The sequence below is a fragment of the Drosophila serrata genome, unplaced genomic scaffold (assembly GCF_035046125.1).
Source record: "Drosophila serrata isolate PLE 108 unplaced genomic scaffold, ASM3504612v1 contig_276, whole genome shotgun sequence".
Classification (NCBI taxonomy): domain Eukaryota; kingdom Metazoa; phylum Arthropoda; class Insecta; order Diptera; family Drosophilidae; genus Drosophila; species Drosophila serrata.
In genome coordinates, this window is record NW_028257174.1 from 6,803,750 (window position 1) to 6,822,242 (window position 18,493).

At 40.4% G+C, this 18,493-nt stretch overlaps 1 protein-coding gene across 2 annotated transcripts in view; it reads left to right on the forward strand.

Moving 5' to 3' along the window:
• The window catches only part of vex (somatomedin B and thrombospondin type 1 domain containing protein vexed), a 100,368-nt gene that overhangs the window by 12,029 nt on the left and 69,846 nt on the right, over positions 1–18,493 (forward strand). Inside the window, exon 1 of one of the 2 annotated variants that reach the window (XM_086835843.1) lies at positions 12,585–12,715. The exons of the other annotated variant lie outside the window; for it this stretch is intronic. The gene's annotated coding sequence lies outside the window, so the exon portion shown is untranslated. Of the gene's footprint in view, positions 1–12,584; positions 12,716–18,493 lie in introns of those variants that run through there. 2 annotated transcript variants of the gene reach the window in all.

Sequence of the window (18,493 nt, forward strand, 5' to 3'; positions counted from 1 at the left end):
CCTGGCCCCATTAACCCGCCTCCAGCCGGGCAACAGCATCCCCCTTAACTGAGACCCACTTACCAATGCCTAGTCCTGGACTAGTTTTGGGCATTATTTTCATTAGTTCTCGTTCTCGTTTTCGTTTTCAGTTTGGTTTCATTCCGCTTTTCGGTCTGTCCGCATTTATTTCTATGGTTTATTTTGTTATTTCTTCGCTTATTTCGTTTCCTGTCCTGCCATTGGCACCGGGCCAGGATCCAAGGCAGTGGAACACGTTGTCCTCACACGGAACTGGGCCAAAGTTAATTAGGCAAAGGGACCAGCATCACATGTGCCACTGCAATTACTCTCCAATATTAGTCAAAGGAAAAAAATTTATAAGAACCTACATTGCAGTCCCCTTTCCAATCAATTAAAAGCCTTTAAACTTTTTCTATACATCAGATTAAACAAGAGTTATGCATACATTACCTTTTTGGTAAATATTATAATCAAGAGTAGAATCAAGTCAAGGACTATTTGTCCTTAATTTCGCGATTGATTTCCGAAGGAAGGTGGAAGGATCTTCGTTGCATGTGTACAATATTTTCAATCAGAGTGCAAATTATTTATTGTGTGCGGGTTCCGTGCAACTCGGTTCCGTCGAGCAATCAGGCAGCCAGCCATCCACTCTAGCTAATGGCCTTTTTCTGCTGCATGCAGCAGGGATACATCCCTATATATACATATATATAGTATGTATATACATAACTGGTGGTTCTGTTGGTGAAGGATGCGGATGCGGATACGGAAGGCAGGATGGGGTTACTTATTTGCATCGCACTTGTCATAACATGCACACACAACCTACAAAATTAAAAATCCACACCGCAATGGGCGAATGCAAACAAACGAGAAGTGGAAACGAGTGGCAGGAGACTGTAGCGAGAGCGATAGCGATACCGATAGCGAGTGCCAGCGAAAACACACGAATAATTGTTACTCAATCGCAATTGGGCAAACAATATGGCGGCTTCTGCCGGCGGAAGTGGAAATGGAGGTGGAAGTGGAGGTGGAAGCGCCACGTTTCATTTGCACTCCCTGAACAATTGGGCAAACATACCGAGAGTGATTCCATTCGATTCGTAACCATTTCGAGGTGAATGTAAATGCACTCTAACTAGCTGAGAATTTGAGCATAAAAAGCATCATCAGGAGTGTCATTTAAACAAGGGGTTATCATTATTTCATTACTTAATATAAATTGAATAATAATTTTCAGTTAACACATATTTCCTCGCTTAAACTTAGGCCCTATTTAACTTGAAATTTTCCCTGTCAGTGTGTCCTTTTTGAAAGGCAGTAGAGTCCTTGGTCCCAGTAGTAGCCTCTGCTTCCCCCCTCTCAGACAGCCATCAGCTTTGTCATCGGCACGTCTGAGTGCACAGGGAATGGTCGAAAGTGCACTTGCACCACGTCTCCGCATCCTTCTTCACAACCGCCCACCCACCCAGTGTCCTTGCCCTTTTTGCACTGATTCCTGTTGTTCGAGACCAGCGATGCGTGGCTGCTGTGATAAAAAAATACAAAAAAATACCCGAAAAGTGTCGGATGCATCCTAGAGAGACAGAGAAAGAGAGAGTAGCATCCTGATTAGGAGGCGGAGTGTTGCCGCCGAAAAACGAACGAACAGATCTCATTAGGCGGAACACTGGTATTTTGGAGACGCAATCGTCTGGATGAATAATTGAAGTGCCTATTCCTTCGCATCGCTTCGTCCTGCATTTGTGTTCCTTCCTTCCCGTCCTGCTGCCTTTTTGGCAAGCAATAAAGTTGCCGACTCGACGAAGTCGCATTAATCATTCGCATGTGTGGCACACTTTCTGCGGCAAACAAACACAAACATACACACTCACAGGACGGCGACGACGACGAGCCGGCAAATTGGGATGCGGCATTAAATTAATTGAAAACATGCTCGGATTATGTTTGCCCAACCTGCGAGCAGCGATGATGGATGGGTGGCAGGGGGCTGGGAATCGAGGGGAATCGTGGGGAATCCCCTTGCTCCTGCAGTCTGGGGGAATGAAATAAATGATGACGACGGAGTACACGGAATGCGGGACCCCAGAGATCAAAGGAGTCATCGCAGTCGAGCCAAATGTCAACGGAAAGTTCACAGGAAGCAGCGTCTTCAGTTGACCTTTGTGGGTCTCAGACTTCTCATATAACAATCTCCGATTTCCTCTCCTCTGTGCAAGGTCATAAATTAAAAGCAAGTATTTGTAAAACATTAGCGAAAAGACATTATGTTTAAATTTAAATAGGAGCATAAAAAAAGGGTAATCAAGCTCATATTCGGTGCAACTTTAGCCAGGACCTTGGCTCAAAGGATTAGCTTATGTGACACTTCCGGGAAATTTTTCAATACGCCAAAGTTGTAATTTCATTCTCCGCACTCTGGCTTACTCTCAACTTTTATCTAAGCCCAGCAGGACCAAGCGTGAGTCGTTAATGGGCCAGGAGCTATAAATAAGCAATTTCCCAGGATATCCTCGCATCGCAGCCAGGATGCCAGGAAAAGGTCAAGTCGGGAAAGTCTTGGCTGATTAATCGGGATGGGCAGCCGAAGCGATATAAAGCTAATTCAGCAAAGTGACTGCCCAAAGTGAAAGGCTAACAATTAAAGGCAGGGGTTAGGAGAAGAACTGATACTGGAAATGGAGATGGAGCAGGATCAGGAGCTAGAAGCTAGAACTGGAGCTGGAGAGAGCAGAGTGTCCCCAAAGCCCTTTTGGCAATGAATTGGAATAAATTGTGCCCGCCATGTGAGCCATCTGCGTCGATTCTCGCACTTTTAATGGCCAATCCCAACGATGAGTTGTCGAAAATCACAGCCGGGAATATTGAAATGAGGCTTGGCCAGAAAGACAAAAATAATACACAAAAAAACGAAGAGTGAGGAGCAAGAAATATGCCCAGTCAGCCATCTGATGGCGTTGCCCAGCTGCGTGACGTGGCTCCTGCTGTCCGAGATGACCCTCTCCTGCAGTGACCCATTCCACAGCTCCAAGACACAGACACCTCCAGTTCCACCCAGACCCGCCTCCCTACTCTACCCGTGCTTGCTTTCTGGCATTTTCCATATATTAAAAGAGATCAAAATGCAAAATAACGTAAAGCGAGGCGTCACACAAAAAGTCCTGGGGAAGGGCCCACAAGAGAGTGACAAACCGAGTGGACACCGAAAATGGTAGCCCAACTACCCTGCCAAGATGCATGGAGAATCTTTAATAATAATAAAACATAAATAATAATATAGAAAATACATAATCACACCTTGGTGTGAACACTTCCCTTGGAAATCAAAGCATTACTGAAAATATTACCTTTTTAATATTAAGAAAGTTAGAAAAAGTTTGGTGTTTATTTACAAATTTAACCAAAAATAAGCCAAGCTTATGGCGCTTCAAAGAATCAAGAATAAATACCACAAGTTAAGTTCCAAAAAGATCAAAAGGAAACTTTCCCCTAAAAAGGACAACAAATTGCATTATGTTAAACTGAGAGTTTCTCTTGGGGCTTTCTTTATTTTTTCTTTGTATGGTTAATGTTTTCAGATAAGCTTTAGGTAAAGTTGCTGTTTTATTACCGGGAATTTAATTCTGGCTTTTCTGTTTGCAAAATATCCAATACTTTAATCCTCTTGCGGTAACCCGGAATTGACCACAAAAAGTTGGTCACCAAAAAAACACAAACGAAACCGTGACCTTTTACATCGTTTATATAGATATTTTTATATATTCGGTTATATATATATTTTTGCAATTAGCATATATATATAATGCCAACTCAAGTCGAACCGCATGGCACAGCCAATGGACATTGGGTCCTGGCACCGTACTGGTTAGGGTGTTTGTGTGTGTGCTGTGCGAATGGGTTTCTACATATTTATGGTGTGTTTACATAACAACAACAAAAATGAAAAAAGGGAATAAACACCCAATACATATAGAGACCCATACATACATGAACATATATATAAATATGTATATGTATATGTATATGTATGTATATATGTTTATTTGTGTATGGACACACGTTCTCAATAGTTCCATCCTTGCATCCTGCAACGGCATTTTTATGCAAAACAACTGTTTGCTGTCAGCGGCACAGCGGGCGTCGTCAGCAGTTGTTAAAAGGGGGGCTCAGAGAAGGGAGTAAGGGGGGTAAGGACATCGAGCCAACAACTGAATTGGCCAACTCCTGGATCGACAACAATGCTGGGACCAAGAGCAGAACCAAAACTGGAAGCCTTTAAAGTGACCATTGGCATTGATTTAATGAATGTTGCTCAACATATTTTCTTGAGAAACATTTCTCTAGCAACCTTTTGTTTTCTTGGGCAAGCCGCCATGTTAGGTTTAAGTTTTAATTGGTTTTAGATTGGGGATGAAAGGAAATAGTGATATATCTATACTACTCTCCCTATATTTCTATATATCTTCATAAACCTTCTCCAATTTTTCCAATATGCTATTCAAATTACATTTCTTTTCCTCCCATAATTATTGCCCCAATCAATGGTGAAGGATTCTTGTTGATAATTTGCACAAAGCTACCTTTCAACTGTCATTTACAAATATGCACAGTCGAAGGACTTGCAAATATATATTTCATTTCCATTTAGGCAATGGGAAATGGGAGAAAAAGGGTGAGGAAAAGGTAGAAGGGATCAGGATGTGTGCACAAGTCCCACCGAACATCATCGTAATTAATTTCCCAATGTTGCCCTTTAACTTTAATTTGGCTTATTTGATTTCGTCGGCTTGGCTTTACCATTTGGCATTTTCCCATTTTCTGCCCATTTCCCTGTGTGTCTGTGTGCCCACGTCCCTATTCGGCCCCTTGTCCTGCCCCTTGTCCTTGCGCATGTCCTGCCACTGCCCCTTTATCTGTCTGTTTGTTCGTCAAATGCAAATATTATCGCATGTCGCATGAATGGACATTTGCATAATGTGCACTGCTTAGTTTGGTCAACAGTTGAATTAAGTTATACGGATTATCATTATTGTGTATTATTGTTTGCACATACCGCCCCCTTTGTCAGCCCCTTTGCACATTCTTCATTTGGTTGTTCATCCGGATCCGGGTCGCGTACATATGCCATTAAAGGCTGTAGTTTCGGTTGGATCATTTCATATACCTTTTCGACCAAATATGCAGTTACGAAACATTGGGGAATTCGGTATAAATTATATTGAAATTCCAATAATTATGAAAGGCAGAGCTTGTTGTATTGAATTTTGATTGAAAATCAAATGGATTTGAACAAGTATGATGTATTCAGTGATTGCAAAATATTTATAGATGAGGTAGACTTCATTTGCAACGGGAATTTAATTGGGGATACGGTGGATAATTAGGAACTAGTTTGTTTAAACAAATTGAACTGTTTATAAATATAAAGAAACTCATTTCGTTTTAAAGCGATTTAAGGATATAGTTTGGTAGAGTGAGGGATATAAAACCCAACCTACTATTACGTCCTCTTTTGGCCTACTTAATGCACTTAAGCTGCCATAATTGGCTAAAACGTAAGTCAAGTATGCACACGCACATAGGGCGGCTGTACATTAAAGAGCTTATGCTAACAATTAAATTATTTTTAAGCACTGCAAGGCAAAGGAGGCACAAAGCACATAAAAACAGGCACAACACTCTCGTACACAGCGTAAAAATGTTTCCACTGGGCTTGCTTGGAATAATGCGCATACGCAGCGTTGTACCGGCTAAAAAGGCGGCCAACGTCAAAGGCAAATGGCTCAAGTGACGGGCGTTTGACATGACGATAAGAGAGGGGACTGAACTGAACTTAACTGGGCTGGGGTTCATGGCCAAAACAAATGCTGCAGAGTGTGTGTGTGTGTGGGAGAGTCTAATCAATTTGCTTGCAGAGTAAAGTTTTTCCTTCTTGGCTTTTTTTTGCCGAGAGAAAACACCTTGTGACATTTATCGCGATGTGAACCACACGGTCTTAAGCTGATTCCCGGCGTTAATGATAAAAGTTTTAAAGCTTTAAAAACTGGGTCAGAGAGGAGGTGGAAGCTGAAGCTGAAGTGTGGCTAAATCCGAGAGCAATCTTCGTCCTTATTGTCACCACGCACGCACACACGCAGGATGATACGGTCCTCGCATTTTGTTCCCAATTAATTGTTTACCCTTGTCAGTCAGTCGTCACTTGTCACCGCACATCCCACGCACTCGGATTTTCCATCGGGGGAAAAAGGGAGGGAGGGAGGTTGGGTAAAAGCGTATTTGTTTCAATGGCTTTCCCATTTTGTTTTCATTCGGTTGCGTAATGGTCATAAATGACTGACTCGCTCTCTCTCTCTGTGTGTATGGCCAGGAAAATCCAGAGCCACAGGGCTATCCATCACCAGATCAGAATTGAGACATCAGCTTATGCGAAGAGATTTGCCAGGAAGGCAGAGGAGTTTGGGGAACTGAAACTGGACTGGCAGTAGGAGAATGGATGCCCCAAAAGTTGCCACAAGATTAGGACAGACTTTAAACAGATGACCTGAGCTCCATTTTGCCTTTCGTATATATATTTTCTTTAAAAGAAAAGTGAGAAGGAAGCTTAGGGTTTTGGTTGTCCCGAGGGCATTGTTTTGGTTGCTAGTTACCAATCTACTACAAACTTTCCTCCCATTAGCCGGGCAGCTTCTAAGCTTCACTGCTTCACTCATTTCCTCCCAAGAACCGACTTGCAGACGACTTTCAGACTGCCAAAAACTCGGTTCCAATTTCAATTAGTGCCTCCGCCTGACCAAGTCCAAGTTGCAATTGCCAACGAGGTGGTGCCCAAGGCCCAAAACCCAATGCCCAATGCCCAAGGCCCAAAGCCCAAAGCCCCAAAATGTCCAGAGTCCGGCCAGAGCGGCCACAAAGCTGCCAGCAATTGGGCTAAACATCTGCACACATCCTGGGGCCAGCTGCATCCTGCATCTTAGTGTACGTATCTGTATCTCTAGATGTATTTGTATCTGTATCTCTATCTCCATCTGTGGCTGCATCTGTATCTGTATCTGTGTCCTTGGCCAAATGTAGTTGCATCCGCTTTTGCGGCCGAGCTGAGCTCTTCATTTGATTCCGTTACAGTTTCGCTCTTGCGGCTTGTGGCCAAAACTTGCTGCTTTAGGGTCCTGTTATCCTTTTTTTTTTTGTTAACAGAGTTTATACCACCCACGAACACGTGTAAATTGGACAGTGAAAATAAACGCCAATCTGCCCTCGCTGAACGCTGTAAATTTGCGGTAAAAAGATTAAGCTGTTTGATCGCAAAATCAACAGCCGCATAAAACGGATTAAAAATAAAAATCACTTTTTATAACGCCCATCGAACAAACATCTCTATAATACAACAACCACACATCTATATGTACATATATGGTGGAAAATCAGACAGGAATCGCACTCTGATTGCTTTTTGTGGTGTCCATTTAATGTTTCGTTAGTCCCGGAATCCCCGGCAGCCGAAGGAAGGGATGTTTGCCTGAACAGCTGCTGTGTGTGTGTGTGTGTGTGTGTGTGTCAGGATGATAAGATATCGAGTATACCGGCGAGTCCTGGTATTGGGTCCGATATAGCCACAACTCATTGACTGCTGTTGCGATTGAAATTCCGCTCGAAATGCTGACAATTTGCGGTTGAAAATGACCAGAGATACCCGAGGGAATCGAGATTGTGTATTCATGTTTTAAGGATGTGTGGCATTTAAAGCATTCAAAATATAATAATACAACAATCAAAAGAGGGCTCTAAAGTTGCATCAAATCATTGCATTGATTAAGATGAGCTTATAAGTTAGCCGGTAAATCGCTCACAATACATAGCATAAATGAATAATTCATCATCTGAAAAGTATTCCCTCTCTTTGAGTTTTCCCCAAGGATAAACTCACCGATCGTTAATCCGTCTTAGTTGAGCAACTTGGAGGTTCCTTCAGAAGGAGCTGGGAGCAATTGCAAGCTGATGGCCAAGCCAGAGCCAAAGCCAAAGCCAAGTTGTATGCATAAATCATGGGGATACTATACCCTCTCAACCGATTCTCGCCCCAGTTGTGTTATCATCTGCGTTTCTGTTATCATTATATACAAATTTACATAATTTGTGTTTATATTTTTGGCATCTGCACTGTGAGCATGGAAGGCGAGGAAAAGCTGGAATAACCGGAAACCCGGAAACCGAGGAAACTCCAGCTAACAAGTCGCGGGCAGAGGCAGCAGTTGATAAACATAATCAAAGTGCTGAAGGAAATAACAAGGCAACAACTGCTCAACCTTCCCTCGCTCTGTTGTATCTGTTTTTTGTTACTTTTTTATACTTTTTGTTAGAAAAACTTGACGCCGAATTAAAAACCAAAACAAAACGAGCACCGGGGAGACGACACACAAAAAAAAGGAAGGCTGCCATAGTCAAAAGTTGAGAGACATAAAACAAAGCTGGCAAAATATGTTTACTATTCTTCCCCCGCGTTGAAAGGCTGCCGCTGCTGGAAAAAATGAAACCAGTTCGAGGAAAGCCTAGAAAATGGGAGGGAAAATTATGAGAAACTTTGGACGTTGTCAATTTGATTGCATTTCAGTTTCAGCGGGTTGTTTGCCAAGTGGTTTCCAGCTTCCAAATTAAAGATGCCGAGAGCTGCACAAAAAAATGTCAAAGACTAATGAAAAGTGCTTCTATGTAGACAAGTATGTATGTATGTAGGAGGCGGGAAAGCTGGGGCAGGAAATTGCCTTGGAGGGGAGTTGAGAAAGCCTGATTAAGGGCGGAAGCTGGGGGCCAAACAGCTGGAGCAATCTGAAGTTGGTTAATGGAATTAGCCGCCTATATTGCCAAGGCAACGCTCATTTCCCTCTCAACTCGCGCCTGCCTTTGTTTCGCCCACGTTTTCACTACCTTTTGTGCCCCATAATCTCAGCCTAAGGGAAGGGTCCACTGTGGAAAACTAAGGGAAAATCAGTTGAGTTAGAGATAGAGGAAGAAATCAGCAACATCTTTACATCTTGTACCGCCAATTTTTCTCTCTGTATATCCCCCCCTGGTTTTGACTACAGTTTTCTTATATATTTAATGCACAGTCCTGTGGCATTGCCAAGGCTTAGCCATGATTGCACTCTGGGCTTAAGTGTTGCCAAACGAATTCAGAGCGTAACTGAAAATTATGAATCTATCACAGAAACGAACACACGATTTTCAGCTGAGAAAAACTAGAGGGAAAAGCGTGGAGTAGACACACAGTAATATAACTACTATATACATATGTGAAATACTGAAAAGGGAGAACACGGAAAAGCGTAATCCAAAGGCAACGAAAAAACCGCATAATAAAAGGGATTCGCATGTGGAATCTGTTGCCAGGATATGCTGTTATCCTTCTCCATCTCCTTCTGCTCTTTCTGGGTTTGTCACTGCCGGAATGCAGAAACATAAGGAGCATAAGCAGGCGAAGCAGCAGGAGCAGTAGCAGCAGCAGGAGGAGGAGAAGAAGTCGAAAGGAACCTCATGAATATTATTACGCATACGCCCTGTGTGCGCGGGATTTGCTACTACAAAACGCAATGCTAAATTCCACTCCACTTTAATACAAAAGCTACATAGCAGCCGCCATAAATGGCAACTATTTAACTAACTTGAACTGCCAAATTGGGGGGCTAAAGTCTGTCGCCAAAGAAAAAAAGCGCAAACTTTTCACTGGCCATTGCCAAAACAAGTGTCAAGTGGTCACATGGACGGACCCACTGCAGCCAGTGCCGGAGAGAGAGCCAGGAAAAATGAAACTATAAACTGTTTTTGAAAGAGCTTCATCAAAATTTATGTGTTTGCCATCGTCCCAGAGAGAAGAAGAGGGAGCAAGGAGACAAAGTTGAAATGAAATTTGTGCCAAAGGACCAGGACATCTGCACAGACAGACAGGGGAGAAAAGGGAGTGTAGAGCCAAGGAGCAGATCCAGAACCTCAGACAGATGACCTGCACTAAAGGACAAGGTGTTGACGGTCCTTTTCCGCCCATCTCAGCTACGGCTTATCCCTCAGTCAGTCAGTCATTCATTCAGTTTTCCAGCTACCCTCGGCATATTTCCCAGATATATATATATATATATATAGATATATATATATATACTACGATAAAGTGGCCGGAAGCTGGGCAGCTCGGGATCGGAGTTGGAATCGGAATCGGAATTGGTATGGAATGGAGTCCGAGGACGTGCAACGCACCAACAACTGGCTTATTTATTGCACTCATCTCAATTGGCCACTCGTGAGGGAATGCATCTTAGCTTGAACTACAGAGATCCCTCTGTCAGCCAGACTTTACCTTTAACTTTATCAAGAGATTGCTTATTTCTAGGTTTTTTATCAAGCTGAAATTCTAGGGAGCTCCACGGAGAAGAAGAATATTTTTTTTAAGGCATTTACCAACTTGGGTGAAGTTTCAGAAATTATATTTATACATCAGGCAATGATTAACTTCCAAGATAACGACAAAAATTATTTTAAAAAAACGCGAAATTGGGAAATAGGTTAAAAATATAAAAAGAAAGTAATTACCTAGCACCCGAAGAGAGAATTATAGCTCTAGACCAACGAACCACTTTAAAAATGGCTTAAAAATATAAATTTTAAATTCTCAGTTCTTATGCTCACCTAAATCAATAAACCCAAATTGGTTTTAGTTTTATTATTCTTATCTAACACTGTTGGCAGCATTTGTTTAAGACAATTGTTTGCTTTTAGCATTTAAATTTAAAGTTAAAAATAAAGACTAAAAGAGCTCTAGATATACAAACATAAATCGAAGTGTGGTTCAGTTGTTTACATTGAATGCAGATTTCAGACTGCAAATATTGTGTACATATTAAAACCAAATTAAAAAGCTGCTTAAAAATATTTTAATTGAATGAAATATTATTTTAAAGACTGCTTTCGACGATTGGTTATTTATTTTTACCAAAATCTTATACCCTTACGATGTATTATAATTTTAGTCAGAATCCTGCAACGCTCTGTACAAATAATTTTCTGGCGACTACATCATACATATATGTATGTATGTATCTATGTTTATGCTGCCCTAGAAATGATCGTTAAATGTATGCCTCTCCCTCTCTCTGTATGCCTCTCGGTCTCTCTAGCTCCCACTGCACATTTCTAGAGATAGCACCCTCGCTCTATCCCCCTCCTCTCTACAGATAGCTCTCTCCCTCTTGCTCTCACTGCTTCTGTTCTCTTCACTCGGGGACTATAAATAGAGGCACTGCAGTCGCTGTGCCCTCAGTCAGTGCGCGGCCTCCCACCTGTTAACATCGGTAGTGAATAGTGTTTAGTAGTGAAAATGATTGCGCTGCCAACCGGCAATTATCAGTAAATCTCGATAAAGAAGAAGAGGGATCTTACAAATACTGCGGTAAGTCATAATTATGACAATTATGTATATGATTAGATGCTTATAGAGGGATCTGGCCTAGGTCTTGGTTTAGATTAAACTATTTATGCATTAATTGGACAATTAAGTTTCTTATTGCCTCAGACCCAATTATTTACATTTAATAAAAAGTGATTTAGCAATTTGTATTTTGGATATCTTAACACGTATACTCAAATAATTAGCCTAACTTAATTATAAATTATTCATGGATATTGATTTCTGACCCTTATGATAGTTTAAAAACTGATCTCAACTTTGGTGCCTACTTTTGCAAAATTTGTATACCCTTGCAGGATTCAGAAGCTTGAAGCTATGTGAAGGAGTCATTTCCGACACTATAAATCATATATATTCTTGATCAGCATCAACAGGCAAATCTTTCTAGCTACCTTCGTCAGAAAAGCAAAATTTTTAAAATTGTTTAATTTTTTCAAAAATTGGCAAACATTTTGAAATTTTTTACTAAGTATGCAGATTTGTTAACCTTGGTAAACCTAACATAAAACTTCATTCCGATTTGAGATCAAGACTATTTTGGCCTAGCTATGGAATTTGTAAAATTTGGTTTGCCTCATAAAGTTACCATATAAAATAGTAATAAATATTGATTTAATGTCCATTTGTTAACCTTCTTAAAAGTAACACAAAACTTCTTTTCGATTAAAAATCAATACACTTTTGGCTTAGTTATGGAATTTCTAAACTTTGATTAGCCTCAAAAAATATTATATGATATTGATATATTAATAAAATGAAATCATTTATTAAAGACGGCTTACGGGGATTAGTTATTTATTTTTACTAAAATCCTTTACTTTTATAATGTATTAAATTTTTAGTCAGAGAAGCTTGTAACGCTCTGTACAAATAATTTTCTGGCGACTACATCATACATATATGTATGTATGTATGTATGTTTATGCTGCCTTAGAAATGATCGTTAAATGTATGCCTCTCCCTCTCTCTGTATGCCTCTCTGTCTCTCAAGCTCCCACTACACATTTCTAGAGATAGCACCTTCGCTCTATCCCTCTCCTCTCTACAGATAGCTCTTTCCCTCTTGCTCTCACTGCTTCTGTTCTCTTCACTCGGGGACTATAAATAGAGGCACTGCAGTCGCTGTGCCCTCAGTCAGTGCGCGGCCTCCCACCTGTTAACATCGGTAGTGAATAGTGTTTAGTAGTGAAAATGATTGCGCTGCCAACCGGCAATTATCAGTAAATCTCGATAAAGAAGAAGAGGGATCTTACAAATACTGCGGTAAGTCATAATTATGACAATTATGTATATGATTAGATGCTAATAGAGGGATCTGGCCTAGGCATAGGTTTAGAATAAACTAGTTATGCATTTATTGGACAATTAAGTTTTTTATTACCATGTACCCATTTATTTACATTTAATTAAATGTGATTCAGCAGTTTGTATTAGGATATCTAATTACGTATACTCAAAGTTAAAAGCCTAACTAAATTACTTGTTATTTACGAATATTGATTTCTGATCTCAACTTTGGTGCCAACTTTAGCAACATTTTTATACCCCTGCAGCAGTCAGAAGCTTGAAACTATGTGAAGGAGTCATTTCCGACCCTATAAATCATATATCTTCTTGATCAGCAGCAACTGGTGAATCTTTCTAGCTACCTTCTCCAAAAAAACAAAAATTTTAAGTTTTTTTTTTTAAGCAAAGGGGTTACATCGTTCAAATTTTCAAAAATTGGCAAACATTTTTAAATTTTATATGCAGATTTGTAAACCTTGTAATAACTAACATAAAACTGCATCCCGATTTGAAATCTAGACTCTTTTGGCCAAGTTATGGAATTTTTAAAATTTGATTTGCCTAATAAAATTACCATATAAAATATTAATAAATATTGATTTAATGTCTAAAGTTTGAGGTTTTCTTTTGGTGATATTTGCTACTAAGCAAATAAAATTAGGTACGCAGATTTGTTAACCTTGTTCAAAGTAACATAAAACTTCTTGCCGATTGAAAATCAAGATTATTTTAGCGTAGTTATGGAATTTTAAAACTTTGATTAGCCTCAAAAAATATTTAAAAATATTGATTTAATGCCTAATATCTGAGAATTTCTTTTGTTTATATTATGCCCAAAAAGCGACTGATTTCCAAATGTCATATAGATTCTGAATCGCAGTGAAAATCACAATTAGTTAATTATAAAATGTGGCAAATCGATTTCTTTTTTAATTTTGCCAATTTCGCAAAAAAAAGAAAGGGGTTACATCGTTAAAATTTTTAAAAATTTACAAAAATTTTTTTAATTTGAAATGTGAATATGCAGATTTTTTAACCTTACAAAAACATGCACAGAAATGCTATCCGAATTGAAATTGATACATTTTTTCCTAGTAATGATATATTGAGCATTCGAAGCCCTGATACCATGGCCAACTGAAAGAGTATACAGCATTTCGATTTTCATGAGACATTTTTGTTAAATCTTCGCCTGAAATGGGCCATTTTAAGCTCCGCTCTTTAGCTGAGTCTTAAAGTCGCGGCTTTGTGTTTACTTTTACCTGAAGTCAGGGGTTTTCAGCTGCATGCTCTCCACCGAAATCCTGACAACTGCGCCCAGGTACCACTGACAGCGTGCCTTCACCCTTTATTTTCGGCTCTCTTCAGTCTGCCCCCAGCTCCTGCTCCTGCTCCTCCTCCCTCACTTCCGTTCTGCATCCGTTTCCGGCTCCTCCGAGAGAGCTCGAGCTTGGCAGAAGGGGGGGAGAGAGTGTCTTTGTCGCATTTTGAGTGCCGAATGAGTGCCGCCACCCCCAAAAGGATAACCCAGCGAGTGCCGTAATCATCGCCCTGCCAGCGGCAGTTTATTGTGTCGCCTCTCGCACTGACTTTTTATGATTATTGCGCCAATGTCTCATTCGGAAAGCTGCTCGTCCTGCTCCATGGAATCCTCCTCCTTGGAGTCCTTCCTCCTTCATCCCATTCACATTTCCCGGCTCCCGATCCGCAGTCAAGCCGCACTTTCATTTCCTCCCCCAAGTCGCACCTCGACGCTGCTTATGTTTTTGTACGTGTCCTTGTTAGGCCAAGGCATCAGGGAAAATCCTTTGCATATTTTTTTAATTTCGCTATTAATCTCCACTCTGCCGAATATATGTGCAAAATTCAAGAAATATAAGCTAAAACGTGCTGCTCATTCTCTCCATCATTCTCTCTGAAATAAATCCAGAAAAAATAACGAAAAGGCTTAACAACAACATATGCAAAAGGACACAAAAAAATATATATATATAAAAGGAAATTCGCTGAACATTTAAATTGAATTTCCGCTTAAGCCAAAAAGTCAATATCGCACTAAAAGTAGAGGGACAGAGAAAAAAGAAGAGAAGAGCCCACTGAGTAAAATGCTGAAAAAACATGTTCCAAATGCGGCAAACATTTTGCAAATATCCTGCGAGCGGGAACAAGTGTCGAATGTGGCTCAAAAATAAATAAATAAATATTACATTTGAGTTCACGTCGGACAACGCGAAAGGCATTTAATTTAATCAATTTTGGCATGCGCTTAAATAAAAAATATATACGTATATGGAACGGGACCGATAGGTAAAGATTAGGGAGCTTCCAGAACCAAATGCGTTTGTCAATCTGAACGGATTAATCCCTTATGGTTAAGCGGGGACTCTCCCCTTTCACAAGGGATTTTTTTGTAATAATTAAACATTAATCAAGAGTGGCAGGCAACTCTATTTAAAATGATTTTTAATTGTAATCGAGTGTCAGTTTTATTAATACAAATCAAGCTACATATTAAGTTGATAATATATAAATATACCAGAGCATTCATTATTCAGGGATTTATTGATGTAGAGATAAAGTAGCTCCTTTGGATTAGCCTTGTGTGTCCTTCGACTTGCTTCAAATTTACAACGCGTCCATCTGTAATTGCTACTTATTTACCTACGGCGACAGACTCGGCCAGGAATCTTTTGCCAAAGGACATGCATGCGGGCAGACAAATGTACATTAAGGCAGTCGTCCTTCAATGCCACTCAGCCGGGTCAGAAGTGGGGGACGTGGCAGGAGGTGGCAGGACATGCCAACGCCAGCCAGGATTTGCAGTTGCTCCAGCTCTACTGCTCCTTCTTTTTGTATTTTATTTTATTTTTTATCGATTACACAATGTATGCAGTTTACCATTTATCAGGTGAGTAGAGGACTCTCTCGCTCGCTCTTTCTACCCCTGTGTGAGTGCGACCAACACGTTAGCTACCACAATTTATGCTGTAATCGAAAAAAAGGACATAAATGGCAGCGATAAATTGAGGTTAACGCGCCAAAGTCACGTTAGCGCCAGTAGAGAGAGCAAAGAAAAGGCCACACGAAAGTCAAAATGGCCAACAGCACCTGGCGGTTCCATTCGTTTCGGTTTGGTTTCGTCCTTTCCCTTAGTCCTGGCTCTTGGCTCCTGGCTCTTGGCTCCTGGCTCCTACCTCCTGGCTCCTCCTTTCTGCCAGCCGGTGTGTGAGTGTTTTTAAGTGAAATTATATTAAGTGCGCGGACGCTGAAAATTTGCATGCGATATTCGTGTTGCCAGGCCGCTGCTATCTCTACCCAGTCCCAGAGTCTGGCCTGATTTTCTCCCACTTTCCCCACTTTTCGGCTTTCCCCCCCTTTTCCCGCTTTTTATTGCATTTCGGCTGTTGGGGAATTCGTGAAAATTCACTTTTATCAATTGCTTTTGCCTTCGCACCGTTTTCCATATTGTATTTTTTTGCATGCATACTTTTGTGGGCAACTGTCCATCAACGAATTGACTTTTGACTGATCAATTTTTCGCATTTATATGTACTATATAGTTTTTCCACCGTTTTGCCACAGAGTTTCCCCATTTTTTTCTATATCATTTTCCCTCGTTGCATATGGTGTATTTAAAAGAAGGAAAGTAGTTGTATGGGATGTAGATTTATTGATTTTCTAGAGTTGAGCTTAGGGAGGAGCTTAGAGACTATTTTAGGCTGTCTTAGGTGTTAGTTTCTATACATTTTAGCCACTAATCTACCGATTCTTTATTTATATATAAATAAATTCAATTGAAAGTCTTTAATTAAGGTATTAATGATCTTGTTATATTTTATTCAGATTTATTGATTCGATCTTACAACTGTTGGTCTCTCTCTTGATTTTAAACTTAAATAATACATATTAAAATAAATGTAAGTCCTTAATTAAATATCTCCAGTGATCCAGTGATCCATATTCCTGTAAATCTGTCAACAAATTATGAGTTCTTTTCGCTGATAAATATCATATTGCCATTGAATTGATATGAATTAATACAATTAATTAATCAGCTTAGCCCAGCTTGACGAAGCCAATTAATCAATGCGAGTTTCAGGAAGGTTTTTCGGGCTTAAGCGGAGGCACACACACACACACACTTACCACACACACACCCACTCATCCTGACACTCACACACACACAAACACTCAATCCGTTAACCGCGCCAAGCGAAACGTTCAATGAATAATCGAGGTGAATGCGAGCGCACAAACAGATGCCTACTTTTCGGGGCCCCTGGATTTTTGTGGGGGAAAAGGATATGAAGGGCGGTGGGAGAGGGAGGTGTGCCATTGAGGTCCTGTTTGCTCGCTTGTTCGCCTGTCAGTCGCGCTTTTCCTGCTGCCGTTTGCTACTATTTGTGTTTGTATTTGTGCCTGTGCTTGTATTGGCTTTGTGCAGCACACACACACATATATATTATTGAGTCGATTTTGCGGTTTTTGGGCAAACGAAGCAGCAGCAAACGCGAAATAAAATAAATAAGGGAAATGTGCAAAAAAAGCAGACTTAAATATTTTATAGAGCCCGCGCCATAGTCCGTTATAAACTTTAATACGTGGCGCCAAAAGTTTTGTGGTTCACCACTTCGAGTCCTGGCTGATTAATGGGCATTATGGGTGAATGGAACAGAGTCAAGAGGTATTAATATCGAGCGGTTTAACTTTTTTGTTAAGTTTTCCCAGGGGCATGACTTAAAAAATGCAGCAATGAGAGGGGTATTTATTCAATTAGGTTTTTGTGGAACTGATTTCTGGCTGATTTTAAATATATAACATAAATTATATACCTTAAAGAAAAGTACACTTTCCTTCAAGCAAACCATTTCTGTATATGTAAAATATATACATATTGTCCAAGATATTAACCTTCCCCACAACCCATTAAAATACAATTGAAATATGGTTATAAGCGAATGAATATCAAATGAACCAAAAGTCCCCATCAATATTCACAGAGATTCCAAGTGCGGCTCTGCGTAAAATTGACTTATATATTATACTGAGAGAAATCTATGATTTTTCGCATCTTGCAACCAGGAGGCCAGGTGTGTCCGTGGCAAATTTCATTACCGGACTGTCACAGCGTCTTGTTGTGGCTGATGAAGGTGGTTTAAGGCTAAACACTCACTCACTCACTCACACAGGCAATCAGGATGCTCTGACACTGCAAATGTCATAAGTGTAATTGGGTTTTCCGGCCTGGCAATTGTATGTGCGGTGCGGTATTATGTTTTAGTCGGATGCTCGTTAATTTCCCCATAATAATACAAGGCAACTCGCAAATTGTTATTTATGTTTGCTGGTAGTGTGTGTGCGTGTGAAGTCCTTTCTGCGGTTGAGTCTCCCTACACTTGCTGCCATTACATTAATGCCACTTAATTGCTTCGCCTTGAACATCGATTAGGCGCCAAAACCGATAACCATAAACCGTAAACCGAAGCCCCAAAAACCACCTTACACCCGCCAATCGACTCGACCACACCTTGGGCCGCTTTGACTTGGCTAATTGCGTTTCGCAGATTAATTGATTTATGACAGCCACCGATCCAGTGGCCTCAAGTGGCCTTAAATTCCAGGGGTCAAAGTGCCACCAAAGAGAAAAGAAATTCTTAGTTTAATCCAAAAAAATAGAGAGAGAAGGAGAAAACCCAAAGCAAAGACTGGATGAATACCAAATCAAAGTCGGGCAAATATGCCAGCTATGTGGGG